The 15,420-nt window shown below is 46.5% G+C and overlaps 6 non-coding genes across 6 annotated transcripts; all 6 read left to right on the top strand.

Annotated features, from left to right (window-relative positions):
• The first annotated feature begins 2,024 nt into the window (after positions 1–2,024).
• On the top strand, positions 2,025–2,143 carry LOC147103979 (5S ribosomal RNA). Its single transcript, XR_015072690.1, has one exon. It is a non-coding gene; the product is annotated as a 5S ribosomal RNA (ribosomal RNA).
• Positions 2,144–4,556: 2,413 nt separating this feature from the next.
• LOC147103978 (5S ribosomal RNA) lies at positions 4,557–4,675 on the top strand. Its single transcript, XR_015072436.1, has one exon. It is a non-coding gene; the product is annotated as a 5S ribosomal RNA (ribosomal RNA).
• A 2,423-nt stretch (positions 4,676–7,098) lies between these two features.
• On the top strand, positions 7,099–7,217 carry LOC147103977 (5S ribosomal RNA). The gene has a single exon (XR_015072689.1). It is a non-coding gene; the product is annotated as a 5S ribosomal RNA (ribosomal RNA).
• Positions 7,218–9,634: 2,417 nt separating this feature from the next.
• LOC147103976 (5S ribosomal RNA) lies at positions 9,635–9,753 on the top strand. The gene has a single exon (XR_015072688.1). It is a non-coding gene; the product is annotated as a 5S ribosomal RNA (ribosomal RNA).
• A 2,417-nt stretch (positions 9,754–12,170) lies between these two features.
• LOC147103975 (5S ribosomal RNA) lies at positions 12,171–12,289 on the top strand. Its single transcript, XR_015072764.1, has one exon. It is a non-coding gene; the product is annotated as a 5S ribosomal RNA (ribosomal RNA).
• Positions 12,290–14,710: 2,421 nt separating this feature from the next.
• On the top strand, positions 14,711–14,829 carry LOC147103974 (5S ribosomal RNA). The gene has a single exon (XR_015072800.1). It is a non-coding gene; the product is annotated as a 5S ribosomal RNA (ribosomal RNA).
• The last annotated feature ends 591 nt before the right edge of the window (positions 14,830–15,420 follow it).

Below are 15,420 nucleotides of genomic sequence, written 5' to 3'. Positions count from 1 at the left end.
GAGTGTTACAAATAAGATTGACGAGTTGCAGGCGCAAGTTGCCACATGGGGTTATGCAATAGTAGCCATAACGGAGACCTGGCTTCAAAATGGGCGGAATTGGAAACTAAACAATCCTGGCTACAATGTAATAACATTTGTAGAAGTCGTGTGGGCAGATGTCACATGATCAGGCAGAATCATAGAAATTTACAGCACAGAAGGAGGCCATTCGGCCCATCTTGTCCGTGCCAGCCGACAAAGAGCAATCCACCCAAATCCCACTTTACAGCACTTGGTCCGTAGCCTTGTAGGTTACGGCAGTTCAAGTGCATATCCAAGTACTTTTTAAACGTGATGAGGGTTTCTGCCTCTACCACCCTTTCAGGCAGTGCATTCCAGACCCCCACCATTCACTGGGTGAAAAAATGTCTCCTCAAATTCCCTGTAAACCTCCTACCAATTACTTGAAATCTATTATTGACCCTTCTGCTAAGGGAAATAGGTCCTTCCTATCCACTCTATCTCGGCCCCTCATAATTTTACACACCTCAATTAGGTCTCGCCTCAGCCTCCTGTGTTCCAAAGAAAACAACCCCAGCCTATCCAATCTTTCCTCATAACTAAAATTCCCCAGCCCAGGCAACATCCTCGGAAATCTCCTCTGCACCTTCTCTAGTGCAATCGCATCCTTCTTGTAATGTGGTGACCAGAACTGCACGCGGCACTCTAGCTGCGGCCTAACTAGTGTTTTATACAGTTGAAGCATAACCTCCCCGCTCTTATATTCTACGCCTCGGCTAATAAAGGCAAGTATCCCGTATGCCTGCTTAACCACTTTATCTACCTGTCCTGCTACCTTCAGGGATCTGTGGACATGCACTCCAAGGTCCCGCTGATCCTCTGCATTTCTCAGTGTCCTACCATTTATTGTGTATTCCAACTGAATTCCATTTGCCACTGTTCTGCCCACTAGACGAGTCCATTGATATCTTCCTGCAGTCTACAGCATTCTGTTTCATTATTAACCACACGGCCAATTTTTGTATCATCTGCAAACTTCTTAATCATACTTCCTACATTCAAATCCAAATCATTGATATATACCAGAAAAAGCAAAGGGCCCAGTACTGAGTCGGTGCAGGCTCGATGGGCCGAAATGGCCTCTATCTGCACTGTGGGGTTTCTGTGATTCTGTGAGCCCTGCGGAACCCCACTGGAAACAGCCTTCCGGTCACAAAAACACCCTTCCGACCATTACCCTTTGTTTCCTGCCTCTGAGCCAATTTTGGATCCAACTTGCCACTTTGCCTTGGATCCCATGGGCTTTTACTTTCGTGACCAATCTGGCATGCGGGACCTTATCAAAAGCCTTGCTAAAATCCATATAGACTACATCAAAGGCACTACCCTCATCGACCCTCCTTGTTACCTCCTCGAAAAATTGAATTGCGTTAGTCAGACACGACCTTCCGTTAAGAAATCCATGCTGACTGTCCCTGATTAATCCGTGTCTTTCTAAATGAAGATTTCTCCTGTCCCTCAGAACTTTTTCCAATAATTTTCCCACCACCGAGGTTAGGCTGACTGGCCTGTAATTATGCGGTCTATCCCTCTCTCCCTTTTGAAAGAGCGGTAGCACGTTAGCAGTCCTCCAGTGGTCGGGCACCACACCTGTAGCCAGAGAGGATTGTAAAATGATGGTGAGAGCCTGTGCTATTTGGTGTCTTACTTCTCTTAAGAGTGTGGGATAGATTTGATGCGGGCCTGGGTATTTGTCCAGTTTGAAAGATGCTACAGCCCTTAAGACTTGGTGTTTGAGCATGTTTATTTGATGTAATATTTGAATAGAAGGCAATGAAGGGTTGGGCTTGTAGTTTGTTTGTGTGGGAGGCAGAGCAGCAAGAAGAGGTGGAGGGGGGGTGGGGGGTTGCGGGAGGAGTAAAATTTGTAAATGTAAATTGAGTGTTGAATACTTGTATGAATGCGTAGAAGAGAAAAAAATGGGCGACAGCTTTAAGTAAAGAGAAAGCCAGCTAGCATATGCCTACGGCCATACTAGTCTGAATGCGCCCGATCTCGTCTGATCTCGGAAGCTAAGCAGAGTCAGGCCTGGTTAGTACTTGGATGGGAGACTGCCTGGGAATACCAGGTGCAGTAGGCTTTTGCTGCCGCCACAGGCTGCTCAACGTTTTGCACACACACGCGCACACACTGCTCTTAATCAATCAACATCCTTTTTGCTGCTCTCTCTCTCTCTCTCGCTTTCCTTTGACCATTTCTTCGCTGCACATTCTCCTGCTGCTACACAAATGCAAGGGGCTCCAGACACAGGGCCAAAATAAGCAGAAGAAGAAAATAAGATAGCCAAAATACACACACTGGCGGAGGGCCACCAGGACACAGCAGCAGAGAGGAGAGACAAGGTGCATAGAAAACTCGGAGGGACAAACAGCAACAGAACAAAGAAGAATGTAGAAAGAGCAGCAGTTAAATTCAGGAAAAAAGCAAAGCCAACTAGCATGCTGTTGAAATGCATGTGTGTTAATGCGAGGAGTGTTACAAATAAGATTGACGAGTTGCAGGCGCAAGTTGCCACATGGGGTTATGCAATAGTAGCCATAACGGAGACCTGGCTTCAAAATGGGCGGAATTGGAAACTAAACAATCCTGGCTACAATGTAATAACATTTGTAGAAGTCGTGTGGGCAGATGTCACATGATCAGGCAGAATCATAGAAATTTACAGCACAGAAGGAGGCCATTCGGCCCATCTTGTCCGTGCCAGCCGACAAAGAGCAATCCACCCAAATCCCACTTTACAGCACTTGGTCCGTAGCCTTGTAGGTTACGGCAGTTCAAGTGCATATCCAAGTACTTTTTAAACGTGATGAGGGTTTCTGCCTCTACCACCCTTTCAGGCAGTGCATTCCAGACCCCCACCATTCACTGGGTGAAAAAATGTCTCCTCAAATTCCCTGTAAACCTCCTACCAATTACTTGAAATCTATTATTGACCCTTCTGCTAAGGGAAATAGGTCCTTCCTATCCACTCTATCTCGGCCCCTCATAATTTTACACACCTCAATTAGGTCTCGCCTCAGCCTCCTGTGTTCCAAAGAAAACAACCCCAGCCTATCCAATCTTTCCTCATAACTAAAATTCCCCAGCCCAGGCAACATCCTCGGAAATCTCCTCTGCACCTTCTCTAGTGCAATCGCATCCTTCTTGTAATGTGGTGACCAGAACTGCACGCGGCACTCTAGCTGCGGCCTAACTAGTGTTTTATACAGTTGAAGCATAACCTCCCCGCTCTTATATTCTACGCCTCGGCTAATAAAGGCAAGTATCCCGTATGCCTGCTTAACCACTTTATCTACCTGTCCTGCTACCTTCAGGGATCTGTGGACATGCACTCCAAGGTCCCGCTGATCCTCTGCATTTCTCAGTGTCCTACCATTTATTGTGTATTCCAACTGAATTCCATTTGCCACTGTTCTGCCCACTAGACGAGTCCATTGATATCTTCCTGCAGTCTACAGCATTCTGTTTCATTATTAACCACACGGCCAATTTTTGTATCATCTGCAAACTTCTTAATCATACTTCCTACATTCAAATCCAAATCATTGATATATACCAGAAAAAGCAAAGGGCCCAGTACTGAGTCGGTGCAGGCTCGATGGGCCGAAATGGCCTCTATCTGCACTGTGGGGTTTCTGTGATTCTGTGAGCCCTGCGGAACCCCACTGGAAACAGCCTTCCGGTCACAAAAACACCCTTCGACCATTACCCTTTGTTTCCTGCCTCTGAGCCAATTTTGGATCCAACTTGCCACTTTGCCTTGGATCCCATGGGCTTTTACTTTCGTGACCAATCTGGCATGCGGGACCTTATCAAAAGCCTTGCTAAAATCCATATAGACTACATCAAAGGCACTACCCTCATCGACCCTCCTTGTTACCTCCTCGAAAAATTGAATTGCGTTAGTCAGACACGACCTTCCGTTAAGAAATCCATGCTGACTGTCCCTGATTAATCCGTGTCTTTCTAAATGAAGATTTCTCCTGTCCCTCAGAACTTTTTCCAATAATTTTCCCACCACCGAGGTTAGGCTGACTGGCCTGTAATTATGCGGTCTATCCCTCTCTCCCTTTTGAAAGAACGGTAGCACGTTAGCAGTCCTCCAGTGGTCGGGCACCACACCTGTAGCCAGAGAGGATTGTAAAATGATGGTGAGAGCCTGTGCTATTTGGTGTCTTACTTCCCTTAAGAGTGTGGGATAGATTTGATGCGGGCCTGGGTATTTGTCCAGTTTGAAAGATGCTACAGCCCTTAAGACTTGGTGTTTGAGCATGTTTATTTGATGTAATATTTGAATAGAAGGCAATGAAGGGTTGGGCTTGTAGTTTGTTTGTGTGGGAGGCAGAGCAGCAAGAAGAGGTGGAGGGGGGGTGGGGGGTTGCGGGAGGAGTAAAATTTGTAAATGTAAATTGAGTGTTGAATACTTGTATGAATGCGTAGAAGAGAAAAAAATGGGCGACAGCTTTAAGTAAAGAGAAAGCCAGCCAGCATATGCCTACGGCCATACTAGTCTGAATGCGCCCGATCTCGTCTGATCTCGGAAGCTAAGCAGAGTCAGGCCTGGTTAGTACTTGGATGGGAGACCGCCTGGGAATACCAGGTGCAGTAGGCTTTTGCTGCCGCCACAGGCTGCTCAACGTTTTGCACACACACGCGCACACACTGCTCTTAATCAATCAACATCCTTTTTGCTGCTCTCTCTCTCTCTCTCTCTCTCTCTCGCTTTCCTTTGACCATTTCTTCGCTGCACATTCTCCTGCTGCTACACAAATGCAAGGGGCTCCAGACACAGGGCCGAAATAAGCAGAAGAAGAAAATAAGATAGCCAAAATACACACACTGGCGGAGGGCCACCAGGACACAGCAGCAGAGAGGAGAGACAAGGTGCATAGAAAACTCGGAGGGACAAACAGCAACAGAACAAAGAAGAATGTCGAAAGAGCAGCAGTTAAATTCAGGAAAAAAGCAAAGCCAACTAGCATGCTGTTGAAATGCATGTGTGTTAATGCGAGGAGCGTTACAAATAAGATTGACGAGTTGCAGGCGCAAGTTGCCACATGGGGTTATGCAATAGTAGCCATAACGGAGACCTGGCTTCAAAATGGGCGGAATTGGAAACTAAACAATCCTGGCTACAATGTAATAACATTTGTAGAAGTCGTGTGGGCAGATGTCACATGATCAGGCAGAATCATAGAAATTTACAGCACAGAAGGAGGCCATTCGGCCCATCTTGTCCGTGCCAGCCGACAAAGAGCAATCCACCCAAATCCCACTTTACAGCACTTGGTCCGTAGCCTTGTAGGTTACGGCAGTTCAAGTGCATATCCAAGTACTTTTTAAACGTGATGAGGGTTTCTGCCTCTACCACCCTTTCAGGCAGTGCATTCCAGACCCCCACCATTCACTGGGTGAAAAAATGTCTCCTCAAATTCCCTGTAAACCTCCTACCAATTACTTGAAATCTATTATTGACCCTTCTGCTAAGGGAAATAGGTCCTTCCTATCCACTCTATCTCGGCCCCTCATAATTTTACACACCTCAATTAGGTCTCACCTCAGCCTCCTGTGTTCCAAAGAAAACAACCCCAGCCTATCCAATCTTTCCTCATAACTAAAATTCCCCAGCCCAGGCAACATCCTCGGAAATCTCCTCTGCACCTTCTCTAGTGCAATCGCATCCTTCTTGTAATGTGGTGACCAGAACTGCACGCGGCACTCTAGCTGCGGCCTAACTAGTGTTTTATACAGTTGAAGCATAACCTCCCCGCTCTTATATTCTACGCCTCGGCTAATAAAGGCAAGTATCCCGTATGCCTGCTTAACCACTTTATCTACCTGTCCTGCTACCTTCAGGGATCTGTGGACATGCACTCCAAGGTCCCGCTGATCCTCTGCATTTCTCAGTGTCCTACCATTTATTGTGTATTCCAACTGAATTCCATTTGCCACTGTTCTGCCCACTAGACGAGTCCATTGATATCTTCCTGCAGTCTACAGCATTCTGTTTCATTATTAACCACACGGCCAATTTTTGTATCATCTGCAAACTTCTTAATCATACTTCCTACATTCAAATCCAAATCATTGATATATACCAGAAAAAGCAAAGGGCCCAGTACTGAGTCGGTGCAGGCTCGATGGGCCGAAATGGCCTCTATCTGCACTGTGGGGTTTCTGTGATTCTGTGAGCCCTGCGGAACCCCACTGGAAACAGCCTTCCGGTCACAAAAACACCCTTCGACCATTACCCTTTGTTTCCTGCCTCTGAGCCAATTTTGGATCCAACTTGCCACTTTGCCTTGGATCCCATGGGCTTTTACTTTCGTGACCAATCTGGCATGCGGGACCTTATCAAAAGCCTTGCTAAAATCCATATAGACTACATCAAAGGCACTACCCTCATCGACCCTCCTTGTTACCTCCTCGAAAAATTGAATTGCGTTAGTCAGACACGACCTTCCGTTAAGAAATCCATGCTGACTGTCCCTGATTAATCCGTGTCTTTCTAAATGAAGATTTCTCCTGTCCCTCAGAACTTTTTCCAATAATTTTCCCACCACCGAGGTTAGGCTGACTGGCCTGTAATTATGCGGTCTATCCCTCTCTCCCTTTTGAAAGAACGGTAGCACGTTAGCAGTCCTCCAGTGGTCGGGCACCACACCTGTAGCCAGAGAGGATTGTAAAATGATGGTGAGAGCCTGTGCTATTTGGTGTCTTACTTCTCTTAAGAGTGTGGGATAGATTTGATGCGGGCCTGGGTATTTGTCCAGTTTGAAAGATGCTACAGCCCTTAAGACTTGGTGTTTGAGCATGTTTATTTGATGTAATATTTGAATAGAAGGCAATGAAGGGTTGGGCTTGTAGTTTGTTTGTGTGGGAGGCAGAGCAGCAAGAAGAGGTGGAGGGGGGGTGGGGGGTTGCGGGAGGAGTAAAATTTGTAAATGTAAATTGAGTGTTGAATACTTGTATGAATGCGTAGAAGAGAAAAAAATGGGCGACAGCTTTAAGTAAAGAGAAAGCCAGCTAGCATATGCCTACGGCCATACTAGTCTGAATGCGCCCGATCTCGTCTGATCTCGGAAGCTAAGCAGAGTCAGGCCTGGTTAGTACTTGGATGGGAGACTGCCTGGGAATACCAGGTGCAGTAGGCTTTTGCTGCCGCCACAGGCTGCTCAACGTTTTGCACACACACGCGCACACACTGCTCTTAATCAATCAACATCCTTTTTGCTGCTCTCTCTCTCTCTCTCTCTCGCTTTCCTTTGACCATTTCTTCGCTGCACATTCTCCTGCTGCTACACAAATGCAAGGGGCTCCAGACACAGGGCCGAAATAAGCAGAAGAAGAAAATAAGATAGCCAAAATATACACACTGGCGGAGGGCCACCAGGACACAGCAGCAGAGAGGAGAGACAAGGTGCATAGAAAACTCGGAGGGACAAACAGCAACAGAACAAAGAAGAATGTAGAAAGAGCAGCAGTTAAATTCAGGAAAAAAGCAAAGCCAACTAGCATGCTGTTGAAATGCATGTGTGTTAATGCGAGGAGTGTTACAAATAAGATTGACGAGTTGCAGGCGCAAGTTGCCACATGGGGTTATGCAATAGTAGCCATAACGGAGACCTGGCTTCAAAATGGGCGGAATTGGAAACTAAACAATCCTGGCTACAATGTAATAACATTTGTAGAAGTCGTGTGGGCAGATGTCACATGATCAGGCAGAATCATAGAAATTTACAGCACAGAAGGAGGCCATTCGGCCCATCTTGTCCGTGCCAGCCGACAAAGAGCAATCCACCCAAATCCCACTTTACAGCACTTGGTCCGTAGCCTTGTAGGTTACGGCAGTTCAAGTGCATATCCAAGTACTTTTTAAACGTGATGAGGGTTTCTGCCTCTACCACCCTTTCAGGCAGTGCATTCCAGACCCCCACCATTCACTGGGTGAAAAAATGTCTCCTCAAATTCCCTGTAAACCTCCTACCAATTACTTGAAATCTATTATTGACCCTTCTGCTAAGGGAAATAGGTCCTTCCTATCCACTCTATCTCGGCCCCTCATAATTTTACACACCTCAATTAGGTCTCGCCTCAGCCTCCTGTGTTCCAAAGAAAACAACCCCAGCCTATCCAATCTTTCCTCATAACTAAAATTCCCCAGCCCAGGCAACATCCTCGGAAATCTCCTCTGCACCTTCTCTAGTGCAATCGCATCCTTCTTGTAATGTGGTGACCAGAACTGCACGCGGCACTCTAGCTGCGGCCTAACTAGTGTTTTATACAGTTGAAGCATAACCTCCCCGCTCTTATATTCTACGCCTCGGCTAATAAAGGCAAGTATCCCGTATGCCTGCTTAACCACTTTATCTACCTGTCCTGCTACCTTCAGGGATCTGTGGACATGCACTCCAAGGTCCCGCTGATCCTCTGCATTTCTCAGTGTCCTACCATTTATTGTGTATTCCAACTGAATTCCATTTGCCACTGTTCTGCCCACTAGACGAGTCCATTGATATCTTCCTGCAGTCTACAGCATTCTGTTTCATTATTAACCACACGGCCAATTTTTGTATCATCTGCAAACTTCTTAATCATACTTCCTACATTCAAATCCAAATCATTGATATATACCAGAAAAAGCAAAGGGCCCAGTACTGAGTCGGTGCAGGCTCGATGGGCCGAAATGGCCTCTATCTGCACTGTGGGGTTTCTGTGATTCTGTGAGCCCTGCGGAACCCCACTGGAAACAGCCTTCCGGTCACAAAAACACCCTTCGACCATTACCCTTTGTTTCCTGCCTCTGAGCCAATTTTGGATCCAACTTGCCACTTTGCCTTGGATCCCATGGGCTTTTACTTTCGTGACCAATCTGGCATGCGGGACCTTATCAAAAGCCTTGCTAAAATCCATATAGACTACATCAAAGGCACTACCCTCATCGACCCTCCTTGTTACCTCCTCGAAAAATTGAATTGCGTTAGTCAGACACGACCTTCCGTTAAGAAATCCATGCTGACTGTCCCTGATTAATCCGTGTCTTTCTAAATGAAGATTTCTCCTGTCCCTCAGAACTTTTTCCAATAATTTTCCCACCACCGAGGTTAGGCTGACTGGCCTGTAATTATGCGGTCTATCCCTCTCTCCCTTTTGAAAGAACGGTAGCACGTTAGCAGTCCTCCAGTGGTCGGGCACCACACCTGTAGCCAGAGAGGATTGTAAAATGATGGTGAGAGCCTGTGCTATTTGGTGTCTTACTTCTCTTAAGAGTGTGGGATAGATTTGATGCGGGCCTGGGTATTTGTCCAGTTTGAAAGATGCTACAGCCCTTAAGACTTGGTGTTTGAGCATGTTTATTTGATGTAATATTTGAATAGAAGGCAATGAAGGGTTGGGCTTGTAGTTTGTTTGTGTGGGAGGCAGAGCAGCAAGAAGAGGTGGAGGGGGGGTGGGGGGTTGCGGGAGGAGTAAAATTTGTAAATGTAAATTGAGTGTTGAATACTTGTATGAATGCGTAGAAGAGAAAAAAATGGGCGACAGCTTTAAGTAAAGAGAAAGCCAGCTAGCATATGCCTACGGCCATACTAGTCTGAATGCGCCCGATCTCGTCTGATCTCGGAAGCTAAGCAGAGTCAGGCCTGGTTAGTACTTGGATGGGAGACTGCCTGGGAATACCAGGTGCAGTAGGCTTTTGCTGCCGCCACAGGCTGCTCAACGTTTTGCACACACACGCGCACACACTGCTCTTAATCAATCAACATCCTTTTTGCTGCTCTCTCTCTCTCTCTCTCTCGCTTTCCTTTGACCATTTCTTCGCTGCACATTCTCCTGCTGCTACACAAATGCAAGGGGCTCCAGACACAGGGCCGAAATAAGCAGAAGAAGAAAATAAGATAGCCAAAATATACACACTGGCGGAGGGCCACCAGGACACAGCAGCAGAGAGGAGAGACAAGGTGCATAGAAAACTCGGAGGGACAAACAGCAACAGAACAAAGAAGAATGTAGAAAGAGCAGCAGTTAAATTCAGGAAAAAAGCAAAGCCAACTAGCATGCTGTTGAAATGCATGTGTGTTAATGCGAGGAGTGTTACAAATAAGATTGACGAGTTGCAGGCGCAAGTTGCCACATGGGGTTATGCAATAGTAGCCATAACGGAGACCTGGCTTCAAAATGGGCGGAATTGGAAACTAAACAATCCTGGCTACAATGTAATAACATTTGTAGAAGTCGTGTGGGCAGATGTCACATGATCAGGCAGAATCATAGAAATTTACAGCACAGAAGGAGGCCATTCGGCCCATCTTGTCCGTGCCAGCCGACAAAGAGCAATCCACCCAAATCCCACTTTACAGCACTTGGTCCGTAGCCTTGTAGGTTACGGCAGTTCAAGTGCATATCCAAGTACTTTTTAAACGTGATGAGGGTTTCTGCCTCTACCACCCTTTCAGGCAGTGCATTCCAGACCCCCACCATTCACTGGGTGAAAAAATGTCTCCTCAAATTCCCTGTAAACCTCCTACCAATTACTTGAAATCTATTATTGACCCTTCTGCTAAGGGAAATAGGTCCTTCCTATCCACTCTATCTCGGCCCCTCATAATTTTACACACCTCAATTAGGTCTCGCCTCAGCCTCCTGTGTTCCAAAGAAAACAACCCCAGCCTATCCAATCTTTCCTCATAACTAAAATTCCCCAGCCCAGGCAACATCCTCGGAAATCTCCTCTGCACCTTCTCTAGTGCAATCGCATCCTTCTTGTAATGTGGTGACCAGAACTGCACGCGGCACTCTAGCTGCGGCCTAACTAGTGTTTTATACAGTTGAAGCATAACCTCCCCGCTCTTATATTCTACGCCTCGGCTAATAAAGGCAAGTATCCCGTATGCCTGCTTAACCACTTTATCTACCTGTCCTGCTACCTTCAGGGATCTGTGGACATGCACTCCAAGGTCCCGCTGATCCTCTGCATTTCTCAGTGTCCTACCATTTATTGTGTATTCCAACTGAATTCCATTTGCCACTGTTCTGCCCACTAGACGAGTCCATTGATATCTTCCTGCAGTCTACAGCATTCTGTTTCATTATTAACCACACGGCCAATTTTTGTATCATCTGCAAACTTCTTAATCATACTTCCTACATTCAAATCCAAATCATTGATATATACCAGAAAAAGCAAAGGGCCCAGTACTGAGTCGGTGCAGGCTCGATGGGCCGAAATGGCCTCTATCTGCACTGTGGGGTTTCTGTGATTCTGTGAGCCCTGCGGAACCCCACTGGAAACAGCCTTCCGGTCACAAAAACACCCTTCGACCATTACCCTTTGTTTCCTGCCTCTGAGCCAATTTTGGATCCAACTTGCCACTTTGCCTTGGATCCCATGGGCTTTTACTTTCGTGACCAATCTGGCATGCGGGACCTTATCAAAAGCCTTGCTAAAATCCATATAGACTACATCAAAGGCACTACCCTCATCGACCCTCCTTGTTACCTCCTCGAAAAATTGAATTGCGTTAGTCAGACACGACCTTCCGTTAAGAAATCCATGCTGACTGTCCCTGATTAATCCGTGTCTTTCTAAATGAAGATTTCTCCTGTCCCTCAGAACTTTTTCCAATAATTTTCCCACCACCGAGGTTAGGCTGACTGGCCTGTAATTATGCGGTCTATCCCTCTCTCCCTTTTGAAAGAACGGTAGCACGTTAGCAGTCCTCCAGTGGTCGGGCACCACACCTGTAGCCAGAGAGGATTGTAAAATGATGGTGAGAGCCTGTGCTATTTGGTGTCTTACTTCCCTTAAGAGTGTGGGATAGATTTGATGCGGGCCTGGGTATTTGTCCAGTTTGAAAGATGCTACAGCCCTTAAGACTTGGTGTTTGAGCATGTTTATTTGATGTAATATTTGAATAGAAGGCAATGAAGGGTTGGGCTTGTAGTTTGTTTGTGTGGGAGGCAGAGCAGCAAGAAGAGGTGGAGGGGGGGTGGGGGGTTGCGGGAGGAGTAAAATTTGTAAATGTAAATTGAGTGTTGAATACTTGTATGAATGCGTAGAAGAGAAAAAAATGGGCGACAGCTTTAAGTAAAGAGAAAGCCAGCCAGCATATGCCTACGGCCATACTAGTCTGAATGCGCCCGATCTCGTCTGATCTCGGAAGCTAAGCAGAGTCAGGCCTGGTTAGTACTTGGATGGGAGACCGCCTGGGAATAGCAGGTGCAGTAGGCTTTTGCTGCCGCCACAGGCTGCTCAACGTTTTGCACACACACGCGCACACACTGCTCTTAATCAATCAACATCCTTTTTGCTGCTCTCTCTCTCTCTCTCTCTCTCTCGCTTTCCTTTGACCATTTCTTCGCTGCACATTCTCCTGCTGCTACACAAATGCAAGGGGCTCCAGACACAGGGCCGAAATAAGCAGAAGAAGAAAATAAGATAGCCAAAATACACACACTGGCGGAGGGCCACCAGGACACAGCAGCAGAGAGGAGAGACAAGGTGCATAGAAAACTCGGAGGGACAAACAGCAACAGAACAAAGAAGAATGTCGAAAGAGCAGCAGTTAAATTCAGGAAAAAAGCAAAGCCAACTAGCATGCTGTTGAAATGCATGTGTGTTAATGCGAGGAGCGTTACAAATAAGATTGACGAGTTGCAGGCGCAAGTTGCCACATGGGGTTATGCAATAGTAGCCATAACGGAGACCTGGCTTCAAAATGGGCGGAATTGGAAACTAAACAATCCTGGCTACAATGTAATAACATTTGTAGAAGTCGTGTGGGCAGATGTCACATGATCAGGCAGAATCATAGAAATTTACAGCACAGAAGGAGGCCATTCGGCCCATCTTGTCCGTGCCAGCCGACAAAGAGCAATCCACCCAAATCCCACTTTACAGCACTTGGTCCGTAGCCTTGTAGGTTACGGCAGTTCAAGTGCATATCCAAGTACTTTTTAAACGTGATGAGGGTTTCTGCCTCTACCACCCTTTCAGGCAGTGCATTCCAGACCCCCACCATTCACTGGGTGAAAAAATGTCTCCTCAAATTCCCTGTAAACCTCCTACCAATTACTTGAAATCTATTATTGACCCTTCTGCTAAGGGAAATAGGTCCTAACTATCCACTCTATCTCGGCCCCTCATAATTTTACACACCTCAATTAGGTCTCGCCTCAGCCTCCTGTGTTCCAAAGAAAACAACCCCAGCCTATCCAATCTTTCCTCATAACTAAAATTCCCCAGCCCAGGCAACATCCTCGGAAATCTCCTCTGCACCTTCTCTAGTGCAATCGCATCCTTCTTGTAATGTGGTGACCAGAACTGCACGCGGCACTCTAGCTGCGGCCTAACTAGTGTTTTATACAGTTGAAGCATAACCTCCCCGCTCTTACATTCTACGCCTCGGCTAATAAAGGCAAGTATCCCGTATGCCTGCTTAACCACTTTATCTACCTGTCCTGCTACCTTCAGGGATCTGTGGACATGCACTCCAAGGTCCCGCTGATCCTCTGCATTTCTCAGTGTCCTACCATTTATTGTGTATTCCAACTGAATTCCATTTGCCACTGTTCTGCCCACTAGACGAGTCCATTGATATCTTCCTGCAGTCTACGGCATTCTGTTTCATTATTAACCACACGGCCAATTTTTGTATCATCTGCAAACTTCTTAATCATACTTCCTACATTCAAATCCAAATCATTGATATATACCAGAAAAAGCAAAGGGCCCAGTACTGAGTCGGTGCAGGCTCGATGGGCCGAAATGGCCTCTATCTGCACTGTGGGGTTTCTGTGATTCTGTGAGCCCTGCGGAACCCCACTGGAAACAGCCTTCCGGTCACAAAAACACCCTTCGACCATTACCCTTTGTTTCCTGCCTCTGAGCCAATTTTGGATCCAACTTGCCACTTTGCCTTGGATCCCATGGGCTTTTACTTTCGTGACCAATCTGGCATGCGGGACCTTATCAAAAGCCTTGCTAAAATCCATATAGACTACATCAAAGGCACTACCCTCATCGACCCTCCTTGTTACCTCCTCGAAAAATTGAATTGCGTTAGTCAGACACGACCTTCCGTTAAGAAATCCATGCTGACTGTCCCTGATTAATCCGTGTCTTTCTAAATGAAGATTTCTCCTGTCCCTCAGAACTTTTTCCAATAATTTTCCCACCACCGAGGTTAGGCTGACTGGCCTGTAATTATGCGGTCTATCCCTCTCTCCCTTTTGAAAGAACGGTAGCACGTTAGCAGTCCTCCAGTGGTCGGGCACCACACCTGTAGCCAGAGAGGATTGTAAAATGATGGTGAGAGCCTGTGCTATTTGGTGTCTTACTTCTCTTAAGAGTGTGGGATAGATTTGATGCGGGCCTGGGTATTTGTCCAGTTTGAAAGATGCTACAGCCCTTAAGACTTGGTGTTTGAGCATGTTTATTTGATGTAATATTTGAATAGAAGGCAATGAAGGGTTGGGCTTGTAGTTTGTTTGTGTGGGAGGCAGAGCAGCAAGAAGAGGTGGAGGGGGGGTGGGGGGTTGCGGGAGGAGTAAAATTTGTAAATGTAAATTGAGTGTTGAATACTTGTATGAATGCGTAGAAGAGAAAAAAATGGGCGACAGCTTTAAGTAAAGAGAAAGCCAGCTAGCATATGCCTACGGCCATACTAGTCTGAATGCGCCCGATCTCGTCTGATCTCGGAAGCTAAGCAGAGTCAGGCCTGGTTAGTACTTGGATGGGAGACTGCCTGGGAATACCGGGTGCAGTAGGCTTTTGCTGCCGCCACAGGCTGCTCAACGTTTTGCACACACACGCGCACACACTGCTCTTAATCAATCAACATCCTTTTTGCTGCTCTCTCTCTCTCTCTCTCTCTCTCTCTCTCGCTTTCCTTTGACCATTTCTTCGCTGCACATTCTCCTGCTGCTACACAAATGCAAGGGGCTCCAGACACAGGGCCGAAATAAGCAGAAGAAGAAAATAAGATAGCCAAAATACACACACTGGCGGAGGGCCACCAGGACACAGCAGCAGAGAGGAGAGACAAGGTGCATAGAAAACTCGGAGGGACAAACAGCAACAGAACAAAGAAGAATGTCGAAAGAGCAGCAGTTAAATTCAGGAAAAAAGCAAAGCCAACTAGCATGCTGTTGAAATGCATGTGTGTTAATGCGAGGAGCGTTACAAATAAGATTGACGAGTTGCAGGCGCAAGTTGCCACATGGGGTTATGCAATAGTAGCTATAACGGAGACCTGGCTTCAAAATGGGCGGAATTGGAAACTAAACAATCCTGGCTACAATGTAATAACATTTGTAGAAGTCGTGTGGGCAGATGTCACATGATCAGGCAGAATCATAGAA

The sequence above is a fragment of the Somniosus microcephalus genome, chromosome 19 (genome assembly GCF_052327205.1).
Source record: "Somniosus microcephalus isolate GS21.2 chromosome 19, FLI_Smic_1.0, whole genome shotgun sequence".
In the NCBI taxonomy this organism is placed as follows: domain Eukaryota; kingdom Metazoa; phylum Chordata; class Chondrichthyes; order Squaliformes; family Somniosidae; genus Somniosus; species Somniosus microcephalus.
This window is presented reverse-complemented; position numbering and strand designations above follow the sequence as displayed.